This window comes from Malania oleifera, chromosome 13, assembly GCF_029873635.1.
Source record: "Malania oleifera isolate guangnan ecotype guangnan chromosome 13, ASM2987363v1, whole genome shotgun sequence".
NCBI classification, from domain to species: domain Eukaryota; kingdom Viridiplantae; phylum Streptophyta; class Magnoliopsida; order Santalales; family Ximeniaceae; genus Malania; species Malania oleifera.
In genome coordinates this window covers 42,620,978-42,634,955 of record NC_080429.1, presented here as the reverse complement: position 1 = coordinate 42,634,955, position 13,978 = coordinate 42,620,978, and the positions used below count along the sequence as shown (strand labels likewise).

The window sequence follows — 13,978 nt, the reverse complement described above, 5'->3', positions numbered from 1 at the left end:
AAGTCAACTCACGGGGCTGACCTCAACCTACAATTGAACCTTACCAGGATGGTGCACCTAAATTTCCTAACCAGGTTTAAGCCAATCTAGGACTATTCAATAGGACTAGTCTCCCTTTTCAAGCCTATGCTTGGAATACAATGAATATGAAAATTTTCGTACAAACAAATGCTTCTTACACAAGCAAATATGTACCACCATGCACAATATAATCAATGCACCTCAAACAGATAGGAACTATAAGCCCTGTGTAATATGTGTGCTAAACACTCAATTTTATATCAATATTCAATAAAGCACAAGAGTGTATAATCTAAAAAGTCTTTGAAACAAATATGTTGACTCTACGAGTCCAATCCTGTTTTGATAATGACAAATCACTTGGTACTTGATCTGTGCATTGAGTTTGTGAACAGGACCTATATCAAGCATGCATGGAAAGATAATGAGTCATGGAAGCCATAAAGTAAAGCTGACACATTTTGGTAAGCTCCATGGAAATCAAAGAGTACAAGAATCAAGATTCAAGCGGTAATGTTTAAGAACATCTTGGGAATGGGTATTTAGAACTTATGTATTTATATTGTCGTATGATTTAATTTGAGGCTCAACAAATACCTAGAATGATTTTAGGTTTCATGCATTTCATGAACATAATTAGAGACTTTCATGGACTTAGAAATATTCTTAAAATCTTGGAAATTGTTTTTATAAAAGAGCCAAGAAAGAAAGTAAAATAGAGTTTTAAATTTAAAAAAAAAGATTGAGAAAAAGGGGACTTCGGTAGCCTGAACTCAACCTCAGTCGCCTGAAGAATTTCTTCAGGAGTTTGAAGATTAAGTTCGGTAGCCTGAAAAATTAATTGGAAACATAGCAAGTTGGTCAAGGTACTTCGGTTGCCTGAACTTGGGACTTCAAGGGCCTGAACTCGCCACTTCAGGAGCCTAAACCACACTTCAGTCACCTAACCCTGTGCACCAAGTTAATTTTTCAAAGGTTTAAGAAACTTCGATCACCTGGGCTTCGACCTCAATTGCCTGACCTTGCGGGAAAACTTAAAATTTGGATTTTTATTAAAAGAACTCGCAAACTATTTCTTTGATCCAATGGTTGAGATCAATCATAAGGGTAAGACACTATATATATTGAATATCTAAACCCTAGAATGAAGTTAAGACGCACAAGAAAGAGAAGAATACATCTTATTGAAAGAATATTGAGAAACTTGCTCTTAGTGCTATACGATTGCCTACACTTCAACTTCTAATCATCGAGCTTGGGCAAATCAACTCAGAATCTCGAAGGGAACTCGTTTACTCATCTAGATTTTCATTCTTGTATTGAGATTTGATCATTCAAGTTATTATTTTTAAGAACTTCTCATCTCATTACTTGTTATTGAATATCATTAGAGAAATTGGTCATGAGTGTGCACAAAGTTTTTTAGCTATTGGTTGATTGGTTTTTGATTCAAGAGTATATATATTGTTCATGGAGCTTATTATTGCAAAATCTATTTTTGATTAAGTATAAAGAGGTTGATCTTCAGTGTGCGTATATGTATGTATATATATATATATATATATATATATATTAAATCACTTTGATAAGATTACCACTTGAAAAGAGCTTTAACTATTGATTAAATATTTTAGGTTCAAGAGAGTTTTTCCATTTAAAGACTTGTTACTTTTAATAGTATAAATCCACTTAATTAGATATTCTTTGGAGTTCTTAAATACATATATTGTTGAAGGATATTTTCTAAAATAGATCACATTGGTTTTTGATCTTTGGAATTCATATCTATATATATTTGCAGATTGCAAAGGCTGTGTTGTGATTGAATATTTGAAAGAAAACTTTGTGATTCTGATTGATTTAATATTCAAGACAAAGTTTTTTTTAATAAGTTCACATCAAATATATTTGTGCATTTTTGCAAAGTGAACTAAGAACCCTAAAATTCCCCAAAGCGTTTTAAATATATCATTACTTGGGAGTTTTGGTTAAAGAGGGATTTGTGTGTTGAAGCATATCATACATAAACGATAGCATCGTTTCATACATTCTGAACTTTAAGTTATATCATATGTTAATGTATTAGGATTTTGAATTGTATTCACGAGCTTTTTGTTGGAAGCAATTTTGAGTGTTTCAGATTTCATAGTATTCACGGTTCGGCTTGTGAATCGGGGTTTGAGGAGAGAGTTGTTTCTCTTGTAAGCAGCGGAATAGGAGAAAGTTGTGCCTCTTGTAAGTAGTGGATTGTAAGGGAAGTTCCGTCTCAATTTAAGGAGCCGGGATTTAGTGAAATCCTTGAGTGGTTGCTCAAGGTGAGAACGTAGACCAAGTCGGATGAACCTCATAAAAACCGTGTTTGTCTTCTCTCTTCCCCTTTACTCTTTACTTTCAGCACAGCATTTAAATTGTTTATATTGCATGTATGGGTTGGATAGCATTGCACATAATTAATTGAGTAATAAGAACTCATTTATAAATATATAAGAAGGGATTAAGTGGTAAATAAGTGTCAAAGAATTTTTAAATACCCAATTCACCCCCCTCTTGGGATTACACCTGATTCAACAAAATAATTAATGTAAATCAATCACCCCAAGTTTCAAAGTGTTTTAACAAGATTATTCAAAATATCTCAAATATGATTTTCTCACAAATAATAGCTCAAGAGATATTTAAGAATATGCAAGCTTATGAAAAAATATCTCTTCGGAGACATCCGATAAAATTGGAACGATACAGAGAAGATTAGCATGACACCTACACAAGGATGACACACACAAATCGAGAAATGGTCCAAAAAAATTTTGCAAATCAAAAACACACAAGCTTGATGAGTCTTGCAACGATGATGCAAAGACTCACTAGCTATGAAAATTTTTCCCACACAAAGATTTATTAAATAAAACCATGGGAAAATCTTTGCTTAACTCTTAAAATAAAATCACATGGACAAAAGCAAGTGAGGGTTTCTAGCAATAAAGAACAATCAAAAAACACTCACAAGGCTTTGATTTCTCAAGAGAATGGAAGTATTAGAGTGTATGAGGTTTGTATAAAAAAATAGGGCTTAGGATTTTTCAGAGAATTTTTCTTAATCTATTTTTGCTAATCCTATGTTAATCCTTGCAAATGAGCCCCTATATATAGAAGAGGGCTAAATTATGATCATTGAGGACATAGGGATCATTATTAAATTTGTTTTAAAATTGTTTAGTAAAATTAACCCCATTTAACCCCTCTTAACCGAGATGAAAAATAAAACAACCTGAGAGTTTCGGGTGCCTAACCTGAGGTTCAGTCGCCTGAACAGACACATGAGAAAAAAGTATATTTTTTAAGTTCGGGTGCTTGTGAAAGAGGACAGTTGGCTGAACCTAGGTGATTTTCCCAAAGACTATGGTTCGGTCGCCCAGTCTAAATTTTGATATGCCAAACTTGAACTTTTGATCGCCCGAGGCATATTTGAACGTGGGGGATCGGGTTGCCAACTTGTTGGGAAAAGTTAGAATGGTGGTTTGGTCGCCTATGGACGCTAGGGTCATTTAGGTTTGATCGCCCAAAACCAAGTCAACATTATGATTGGTCAAGGGTTTGGTCGCCCAAAGTGTTTTGAACACAATGGTTCAGTCACTCGAAGCCTCACTAATTTTACCCTATAAGTCCAATCTTTTCTAAGGTTTTAGGCATTTTATCTTAGCCTAAAAAACCTAGCATCGGTCGACCAATGTCTATGGTCTTTATAAGGTCTTAAGAGCTTATTGCATCTACACACATGATATGCAATTATTATTACAGACCTTATCCTAAATTACTATTACAAACTCAAATGAGCAAAATATAAATTACAACAAGAATAAGTCTTCTAGGTCTTTAGACTTTTAAGTCTTCCTAACCATCAAGTGATCTTGCAAATATGAACCTACACGCAAAATTGATAGACATTAAATACTTGAGTATTTGTGTCACGCCCTGAACCCGCAGATGGGCCCCAGGTGCGAGTTTAGTAATCTAACATGTCTCTGTATTAATTAAAACATACATGATGCTACACTGAATAAGGGTCCAACCCTGTGGGGTACACGTAAACCCTACACTCATTCACATACACATACATACACCTCAAATATATAGCAAAAATATTCTTTCTAATCCATACATCGTACCATACCAAAGTCTGTACATGACTAGAGTCTATGCTCCAAAATACAGTACATACCCCGAGTGTCTACAAAACCCAACAATGACAACCCGATTACAAAAATCATTACTTACTCAAGTTCTCTACGTAACTAACCAAAGCCCACACTCCCGAATGCTAGGATGGCAGTTACGGCAACTCGAAGGACCTGAGAAACTTGTGTATATTCTAGGTGAGACACCTATCAGTAAGGAAGAAAAAAAGTTATATCAGTGTGTGGCATACAAGTGTTATTTCAACATAAAACATAACACGATACAGTTCCAGTATTTTCACAATTCAGTTCTAGTACATATGATACCAAGCATACAGTCAGTGTCGTCACACTCAAGCACCCGATACCCTGCAATAACCGAAGCCTCATAGCGATATCGTTGCAAGTACGGTGTCCACTCACACCCATCGGTGACCAGTCGGAACAAACATGCAATATTTCACACCCTCGAATATAGAGCCGGACACTCTCGCCCTCGGTATTTAGCCGAGACATGAAGTTTGCCCATGGTAATTAGTCGAGATGTGGCAAAATTTCACAAAATGTGGAATGATTTTGAAACTCATGTTCCTATACCCACCAATGTACAATAATTAGCTGCCCTTAACTATTTTACAAAATCTAAAACATTTTACATACGATAGTTCATTCCACACTTATTTGAGTATACAACAATCATATCATTTTCATTTCGAGAAATACAGTTTAATACAAATACAGGTACAGTCAACTCATTACTGCAGTTTTATACAACATACAATTTTCCAACAGAAATAGAGATGATACTTGAAACCCCTAATTTTTTCAAAATTGTAACCCAAAAATCCCACATTTTCACTCAATAGATTTTCCCAAATAAGCAACCAAAAATACATACAATCATAAACTATGTGTTTACCAATTCCGATTTAAAAAATAACTGATATAAATAGAATCCCCTTACCTTTTCCCAAATACCAAAATACAAACTCTATGGCTCCAAAACTATGAATCGAGTTCCCAAAACCTAAACATCCAAGAACTATACTTCACTATAATTCTTACTACTACATATATATCGAAACGAAAATGAAATCAGACCCTTACCTCGATTTTGGGTCAAAACCCGAAAATCATCGCAACGAGTTTTCGATCCGCTATAAATGTAAAGATTCTCCTACTGATCCACGTGGTAACGTTGGATCATTGATTCCAGCAACTGGCGGCCTGAAATCCTAGAGAGAGAGAGAGAGAGAGAGAGAGAGAGAGAGAGAGAAGATTTGAGTTCTAGAGAGAGAGAGAGAGAGAGGTTTTGAGGTTTCTTAGTAATGAAGCAACAAAATATCCTATTTATAGACCCTTGACCCGGTCCAATTCATCGACAAGATGGCACCTTTGTCAACGAATCATCTACACATTTCGTCGACGAATCGGCTCCTTCGGCGACGAACCCTATTCCAATATTTTACAACATGTTTGGTATCTCTTCGTCGATGAGGCTCTGAATTTCAATGACGAAGAGTATGAGGGCCTTCGTCAACGAGAGCAATGGCTTCATCAACGAAGCTTGCAAAATTATCTTTTTACAATTTTTTTGTTTATTAAATTTGAAATTCTTGGGTCGGATTCTTACAATGTCATAATCAAAATCGGGTATGACCCATAGGGTCAACAATCGTATCCTTTTTGATGACGACAAATACTTACCTACTTCTCCCCCTTTTGGCAACGGCAAAAAGGGCCTGAATAAACATAAGTATATAGGCAAATAAAAGATAATTATTATTCATATACAGGATATGGTTTGGGATGATTTTTAGAAAATTCGGCAGCATGCCATTTGAAAATAAGGCATTTCCCAAAAAAAAAATATATATATCTGCATAGAAATGACCTAATTGAGTTCAACAAATGATTTACAATAATATACTCAACTTAAATAGTCTAGTATATCAATAAGTATTACTTTCAGCATTCAAAAAGATAATATAAACATACAATGAAAAATGAATGACAAAGATAGCCTTATAAAGTATTAAATATAGCAATTACGCACACAAACAATTATAACTGGTCATTAAAAGATTTAAATGACATGAAAAGAGAATTGGACCATAAATATGCACAAACCATTGCAATTGAAACATATCATAAGACCCATGAAAGATTGGAGTTTAAAACACATGGCATATGATAGCAAATAGTTGGTTTGAGCACAAACATAATCTAACTAATTTGCATGCATTTTTATGTGAAGTTACCAAACCAGTTATGCACTTTAAAACCATATAGTAAGCAATAAAAATAAGGAAAGAGATAAAGAGTTTTAGTTTTGAAAATAGATCTTACCATAAATAAAAATATATATGTAAATATATATCTCCCTTATGATATTTGCAAAAAGGCACTAGGGGTGTGCTTGCTGAAGAAGAAACTTTAATTTTTAAGCTCAAGCAAGCAACATTTTTTTGGTTTGTCAATTAAGCACATACTTAGAATATAACAAAAAAAAAAAACACAACCACAATGATCCTAAGAATGTCAGACAATTTAAAGCAAGGATCACATGACAAACACAAACAACATGTGGCAGAGCAATATATATCGACTTAAGATTTTCACAAAGATCATTTCATTTAAGCACATGCCATAATGAATTCAAAAACTGATCTAAGCAAAAGTTTGTGAGCATAATAAGATAGGCATCTTAATTTTTGGATGCTCCCCCTATCGATTTGAATTCTACCTTAGATACAATCAACTTCTTATACCAAATAGAGAATTGTTTCATTATGCCTAGAGTATAAGCCATCAATTTAAATCCTCTAACCCAACCATACTGATGATTTATCAACTATATTATGATTAGTATGGTCATCCTTATCGGCCAAAGATGCATCTTAGAAAATATATTAAGGCATGAACTAATACTCATAACCCAGAAAAATTCATATCTATTCATAAACCTTTAAGCACTGGATATGATGTTCAAGGTTTTCTAAAGAGCCTCAATATTCAAAAAATGTGAATTGATGCATATGAATCCATTAAGCTCTTTCCTAGGGATGGAGCTAAGTTTCTCTAACTATTCTCGATGATTATGTAAGGATGAAATTTAATTAGTCAATTAATTTTCACTCATCATTTCAAAAAATATTTTAACATTAATTTCATCATAATCATCTATGTACAAGGTTTTTCTTTAAGAAAAATCTACCAAAACTTCGGTAGCATGTCGTCTGTGAATTAGACTTTTTCCCATAAAGCTTGTACCTGATATGTTCAATCAAGCAATTTATAATTCAGTTCAAGGCACACGAGAACCTATATCCACTACCAACATGCAATATACATCACTGCATCCGTCATGCAGGAGGCTTTCAACACAAGCATGCAATTCAGTAGTATTCAACAATTCATAAATATAAAAACCATCCATCAAGAAAAATTAATCATTCAGTACATTATGGATAGTAGTCTACAATGTTGATTTCATAAAGGCATATGAGCATAAAATGTATGATATCAGGAGAGCATTTTAATTTATAGAACCATGAAGAATAAAAGCTTCCCCTGAGTTATGCACTCAACTCATTTTATGCCTTTTCATAATTTTCAAATTCTTTAGCCAAGTGTTTTAAGATTTTCAATGATTTAAACTTGGCGTTGAATGCATAGGCTTCAATGGACCAAAAAGTCACAATCAATATTCTTTCAATGTACAAAGCCTATAACTGCCCCTTTTCTTATAATCTTCAAAATGTGAGAGGCACAAGATCAAATGGCTTTGAATTATAAAAATGCACATGCACAGGTCTACTTGAATTTTATGCATTCATCTAGATTAAGAAGATCTAGTGCAACCAACTTAGCCATTCAACTCATCTATAATAGAAGTAAAGAATAAATACTCTTAACACTTGAATTTCTATTAAGTTCAGAAGAGTATTTAGAAAATGTAGGACATTTTTAAAATAGTTTTATGAAAGTGAATATGTCCAAAATATCTAGACAAAGAGCAACTAGGAGTATATGAATTTTTGAACACTGCTTTTTGGTGATTGGAAAGTATCCTTCAGATATAATCACATAAGGGAGCAAGGATACAAACCAAGGAATGGGTGAAACCTTACCGAATATGATCGTGGTTTGGTAAGGATTTCTTGTAGTAACCCGAATAATTATGAGAATTAAATAATAAAGAAAAGAGAGGGAAAAAGAATTTTAAAGGGGGACGCAGTAGGGCCTTGTTGACGAATAGTCTCCTTAGGCTCATCGACGTGGATGCATATCTCGTCAACAAAAACTTATCGAGGGGCTGTTTTCGAGACCTGAAACTCATTGACGAGGGTTAGGTATTCATCGACGAACCCTCTTCCTGGACTCATTGACGAGGTGACGTGGTGCGTCGACGAGGCCACATGGCTAGCCATTTATAAAAGCAGAAAAAAAATAGATTTTTAGTGAATTCAGTCCCTCCCTCTCCTTTCTCTCTCTAGAAACAGTTTCTCTCACTTCTCGCTAGCTTTCTGACTTTGTTTCTCCCTAGTTTGATGATCAGAAGCTACCACGCGCTGTTAAAGGGTCATAGAGTTCGGGATTGACCATTTGGGGAAAGGTAAGGGATTAAGTTTAGGTCAGTTATTTTTTAAATCGGATTCGGTAGAACTGTGGTTCACGGTCCTGTGTGCATTTTGGTTACTCATTTGGGGGGGGGGTCTAATGGGTAAAACTATGAATTTTTCATGATTATAGTTTTGGGGAAAAGGGGGCGACGGGCTGCATCCCTAGTTTTGTTGGGAAACCATAAATATATTGTGATATATATTGTGTTATAGGGATGGTTGTGCCTTGACTTGTTTAAACTGTATGTGTTTGGAAAACCATGATTTTAGATTACCAAAGGGGTGTGGTTTATTTAGTTATATAAGCATGTATAGTTGTGTTTTGTTGAAATGAAATAGGAACTAGGTTCCAAGTTGTTTGAGGTACTAAAAGAGTGTCTGACTCTATATCCGAGGGCGTATAAAATCGCTGTCCATGTTCGATAAAAGTGGCCAACTTTACATCCGAGGGCATGAACCTCACCGACTGATAACCGAAGGGTGTGGATCCACCAGTTGTGCTAGTACGATACCATGGAAGTCTGGGACTAGCCATGTGTCGGGGACGCTATGTAATGCAGGTCGGTTTCGAGCCGAAGGGTGTGGCGACATTGGGTTGCTTGAACATGTGTGTGCATGTATACACTGTACTGGAATTGTTTTGTGAAAATACTTGAATTGCATTTAACTGTGTATGTTTTGTATATCATGATAACACTCATATGCCACACATCGATATAACCTGTATCTGCCCTTACTGAAAGGTGTCTCACCCCTTCTGTACGTACATATTTTTCAGGTCCTTCAAGTAACAAGAAATAGCGTCCTTTGAGTTGGGAGCGTAGTGGTCAGTGTACTGCGAGAGGTACTTGGGTAAGTACTAGGACTGTATTGGGTGGTCTTTTGTGGTTTTGGCTGACACTCGGGTTGTGTTTTGTATTATAGACCTAAATTTCCTTTTATATAGATTCTAGTACGGCATTGGATGTGTATAGAAAGACTATTTTCCGCTGCGTATATTTTGTTATATATGGATGTGTATGGGGTGCTTGAGAACCCCATGGGGTCGGACCCTTAGTTATTGTCCTGTGTATGGATGTTTTGTATGGAACAGAAACATGTTAGGTTACTAATAACCCCTAAGTCTCATTACCAGGTTCGGGGCGTGACATCTATATACTGAATCACCTTATTTGGGTTGATCTTTACTTTTATTCATAATATCTTGATGTACTCTCAAAGTGAGATTAATCCATCATTAACACTTGAAGATTGTGTTATAAACACTTCCCATGATCTACAAAGAATTAGAAGTTCCAATTTTTAGCATGAAATTCATAAATATAATCTTTAGGAGTATAAATTTTAAGAGTTTTGAATTTAAATTTATGTGAATTTAGAGTAAATGTAATACAAATTTATATTTAATTTTTTTAAAGAAACATAAATTTAAATTCAATGTGTGGATTCTATGTTTGTAAATATATATATATATATATATATATATATATATATATATATATATTGTAGCAAAATTATTCAAAAAAATTAACCACAAAGGCTCCTACCACATGCTACATTCGGGGGGTGGGGAGCCCGAAGATCTTTAGGACCCAATGCCATTGAAAAATGGAATACTATCCAAGTAAGTTGAGCCCGTTCATAACAAAATAGAAAGATCATGAACACTTTTCTACATACTCCTCCCTTCATTTAGCATCTCTGAGCACTCTCTCATGCATTCACAGAAACAGAAGTGAGACGACGTGGATCAACGCCAGCCACCACAACCAACACGCAGCAAGTGTACACTCGACACTCTATAGTTGTACCTTTCCATCCAATAATATCACCCTTCAAAAACTTCCGACGGCCATAACCTAATATATATGCCAAACCAAATCCATAAAAATTATAAAACTGAGCTCCGGTGTCTACACTCGCTCAGCCCCGAGCAACACCCTCCCCCCCTGCCCCCGAAAATGGCCTTCCTAGCCCTCAAAACCTTCGTCGGCCTCCGCCACATCTCGCCGGATCACCACCACCACTCCACTTCTCTAGCAACAGTTCCCACTGTTAAATCCACCAACAGCCGGGGACTCCGCGTCATTGCCGGGAGATTCAGTCCCCAGGTCGCCGGCCGGAACCTCAGAGTCGCCGTCGTGGGCGGCGGCCCCTCCGCTGAGACGCTAGCTAAAGGTGAGATAGAGACGTTCCTTTTCGAGCGCAAGCTCGATAACTGCAAGCCCTGTGGCGGCGCCATACCTCTCTGCATGGTAGGCGAGTTTGATTTACCGCTCGACATTATTGATAGGAGGGTCACCAGGATGAAGATGATCTCGCCGTCGAACGTCGCCGTCGATATCGGCCAAACCCTGAAGCCCCACGAGTACATCGGCATGCTCCGCCGCGAAGTGCTCGATGCCTATCTCCGCGACCGCGCCACAGCCGCCGGTGCCACTGTCCTCCACGGCCTCTTCCTCAAGATGGACATGCCCGCCGGCCCCACCGACCCCTACGTCCTCCACTACACCGGCTACAAGACCGGCGGCGCAGGCAACCGACGGACATTGGAGGTCGACGCCGTGATAGGCGCAGACGGCGCGAACTCGCGCGTTGCGAAGTGCATCGGCGCCGGCGATTATGACTACGCCATCGCATTCCAGGAACGGATTCGGATTCCCGGCGATGAGATGAAGTACTACGAGAACCTCGCCGAGATGTTCGTCGGCGAGGACGTGTCGTCGGACTTTTACGGGTGGGTTTTCCCGAAGTGCGATCACGTGGCGGTGGGCACCGGCACGGTGACGCACAAGGGGGACATAAAGAGGTTTCAGACCGCGACGCGGCGGCGGGCGGCGGAGAAGATAGAAGGGGGGAGAATTATCCGAGTGGAGGCGCACCCAATACCAGAGCACCCGCGGCCGCGGAGTGTGTCGGGGAGGGTAGCGCTGGTGGGGGACGCGGCGGGGTACGTGACAAAATGTTCAGGGGAGGGAATATATTTCGCTGCGAAGAGTGGGAGGATGTGCGCGGAGGCGGTGGTGGAAGGGTCGGAGAGGGGGCGGAGGATGGTGGTGGAGGGTGATCTGCAGCGGTACCTGGAGAAGTGGGACAGGACGTACTGGCCGACCTACAAGGTGCTCGACGTATTGCAGAAGGTGTTTTACGGGTCGAATCCGGCAAGGGAGGCGTTCGTCGAGATGTGTGGTGACGAGTAAGATGACGTTCGACAGCTATTTGTACAAGAAAGATGTGCGGGGGAATCCATTGGAGGACTTGAAGCTGGCGGTTAATACCGTTGGGAGCTTGGTGAGGGCTAATGCGCTGAGGAAGGAGATGAACAAGGTCACTGTCTGAAACCATGATTACATGAATGAAAAGGGAATAAATTGCAGGTTGTGGTTTGGTTAAGTTTTGATTTATAAATCCCACGGGAGTTGTATTGTTAAACAAGGTGCATGGAGGCGCCTTTCCCTCAGTTTAATTGATTGGTTATTCATTATGATAGGTGTGTATGATGCTGCAAACCCGTTGATCCGAGTTAATTCGCGTTGAAGGTTCCGTTGGTTAAGTTGCATGAATTTAAAGTTACGAAATTTGGTTTCGGTCACGGGATTTCGTATTGCATATTCGAATAAAATATTAACTTTTAATTCACTTGAAATTAAATTTATTAAATATGTTACCAGTTTTTAGATAATTGTACTTGTCTTCGGTGAACATGTATGTTTGGATCAATATATTAATATTAAATCTTGTCAAATATATATGAAGCAATTGTCCCTTTATTATTTTTTGGATTAGGTTTGTTAAACTCATGGTAAGTATTATTTTCTTAGGTTTGTTAAACTCATGGTAAGTATTTTTTTCTTAAAGAAGTTACGTGCGAATAGATGGAGGTTACAATTGATTTGTGAAATATTATTTTCAAGAATAGAATAGTTTTAATAGATTAGTTACAAGTAGTTATACAAGAAATTATATAATAATAATAATAATAATAATAATAATAATAATAATAATAATAATAATAAGAGTAAGTCAACATCTAAGTCCTCACCTCCCAGGTCAAATCTTCTGACGAGAGCAATCAACTCCAAACCAATCAAGAGGAAGAGAGATCCGGTGACTTAAAATAGTCAGAGTGATGCACGTGAACACTTTATGACTAGGAGCGATTCACGCCATCGCGCCATAAAGGTGAATCAACACAAGGGTCAACTTCAACCCTTATAAGAAGAGACGCGAGGAAGAGGTCAAGGCAAATCATTCGAGACCCATTCTTACTGTTGCATTCAAGATCTTTAGAGCATTTCCCTTACTTAGGCATTAGAGTGATCCCCCAAAGTATACCCCAGGTCCTTCAAGCCTTTTTGATTTTATCCTTTTCAAGTCATCGGAGATCTTAGAGCAGTCTCATTAGTCATCACCGATTTTATCCCCCAACAGTTGGCGTCGTCTGTGGGAACTTCTTCATAGAGGCACTCATCTTGCTCTCGACCTCCAACGTTCAAAACAATGCCAACCACACACGGCTCTAGCTTTGGCCCTGTCGGAAAAGAGTCTTCCCAGTTCATCCACTCCACACCCGCAGAACCTTTAGGAGTCACCAGAGAAAAGATCCTTGCCTTCTAGAAGAAAATGGAGGATATTTTCAATCTACTCTTACAGCAAAAGAGTCAAGAAGAGCATGTCCCCCACCAACAACAAGTGAGTCCCAATCCACCCAAGAAAGTAGATAAACCAAAGCAGAACGAGGATAAAACCTTCCCTACCAAGAAGGTAGAAGACGCAAATAGCGTAGATATCAACCAACAAAGGTCCTCGGAGCTGGAGGAAAGGATCAAGAAAATTGATCAGATAGAAAAAATGATGAAATAAGGCAAGACCGACCTCTTCTATGGAGAAACGTCTTTGAAGTCCTCAGAACCGTCTGTGATACCCCATAGATGAAAGGCTTAAAAGACTAGATGTTACTACCTGAAATTAGGAATAGCTTCCCAAGAGGGGGGGTGAATTGGAATCTCTTTGATTTTGATAATTTTTAATCTTTTGCTTAAGATACTAAAGAAAGCACAACTGATAACTGATAACCACACTTTAGAATACTTGTAATTTAAATGAATAAGACAATCAATAAAGCTAAACAATTCAACCACTCAATCAAGAATATAT

The 13,978-nt window shown here is 37.8% G+C and overlaps 1 non-coding gene and 1 pseudogene across 1 annotated transcript; both read left to right on the top strand.

Moving 5' to 3' along the window:
• The first annotated feature begins 2,724 nt into the window (after nt 1-2,724).
• LOC131147070 (U6 spliceosomal RNA) lies at nt 2,725-2,827 on the top strand. Its single transcript, XR_009134597.1, has one exon. It is a non-coding gene; the product is annotated as a U6 spliceosomal RNA (small nuclear RNA).
• Nucleotides 2,828-10,782: 7,955 nt separating this feature from the next.
• Nucleotides 10,783-12,160, top strand: LOC131146436 (geranylgeranyl diphosphate reductase, chloroplastic-like; annotated as a pseudogene).
• Nucleotides 12,161-13,978: the final 1,818 nt, after the last annotated feature.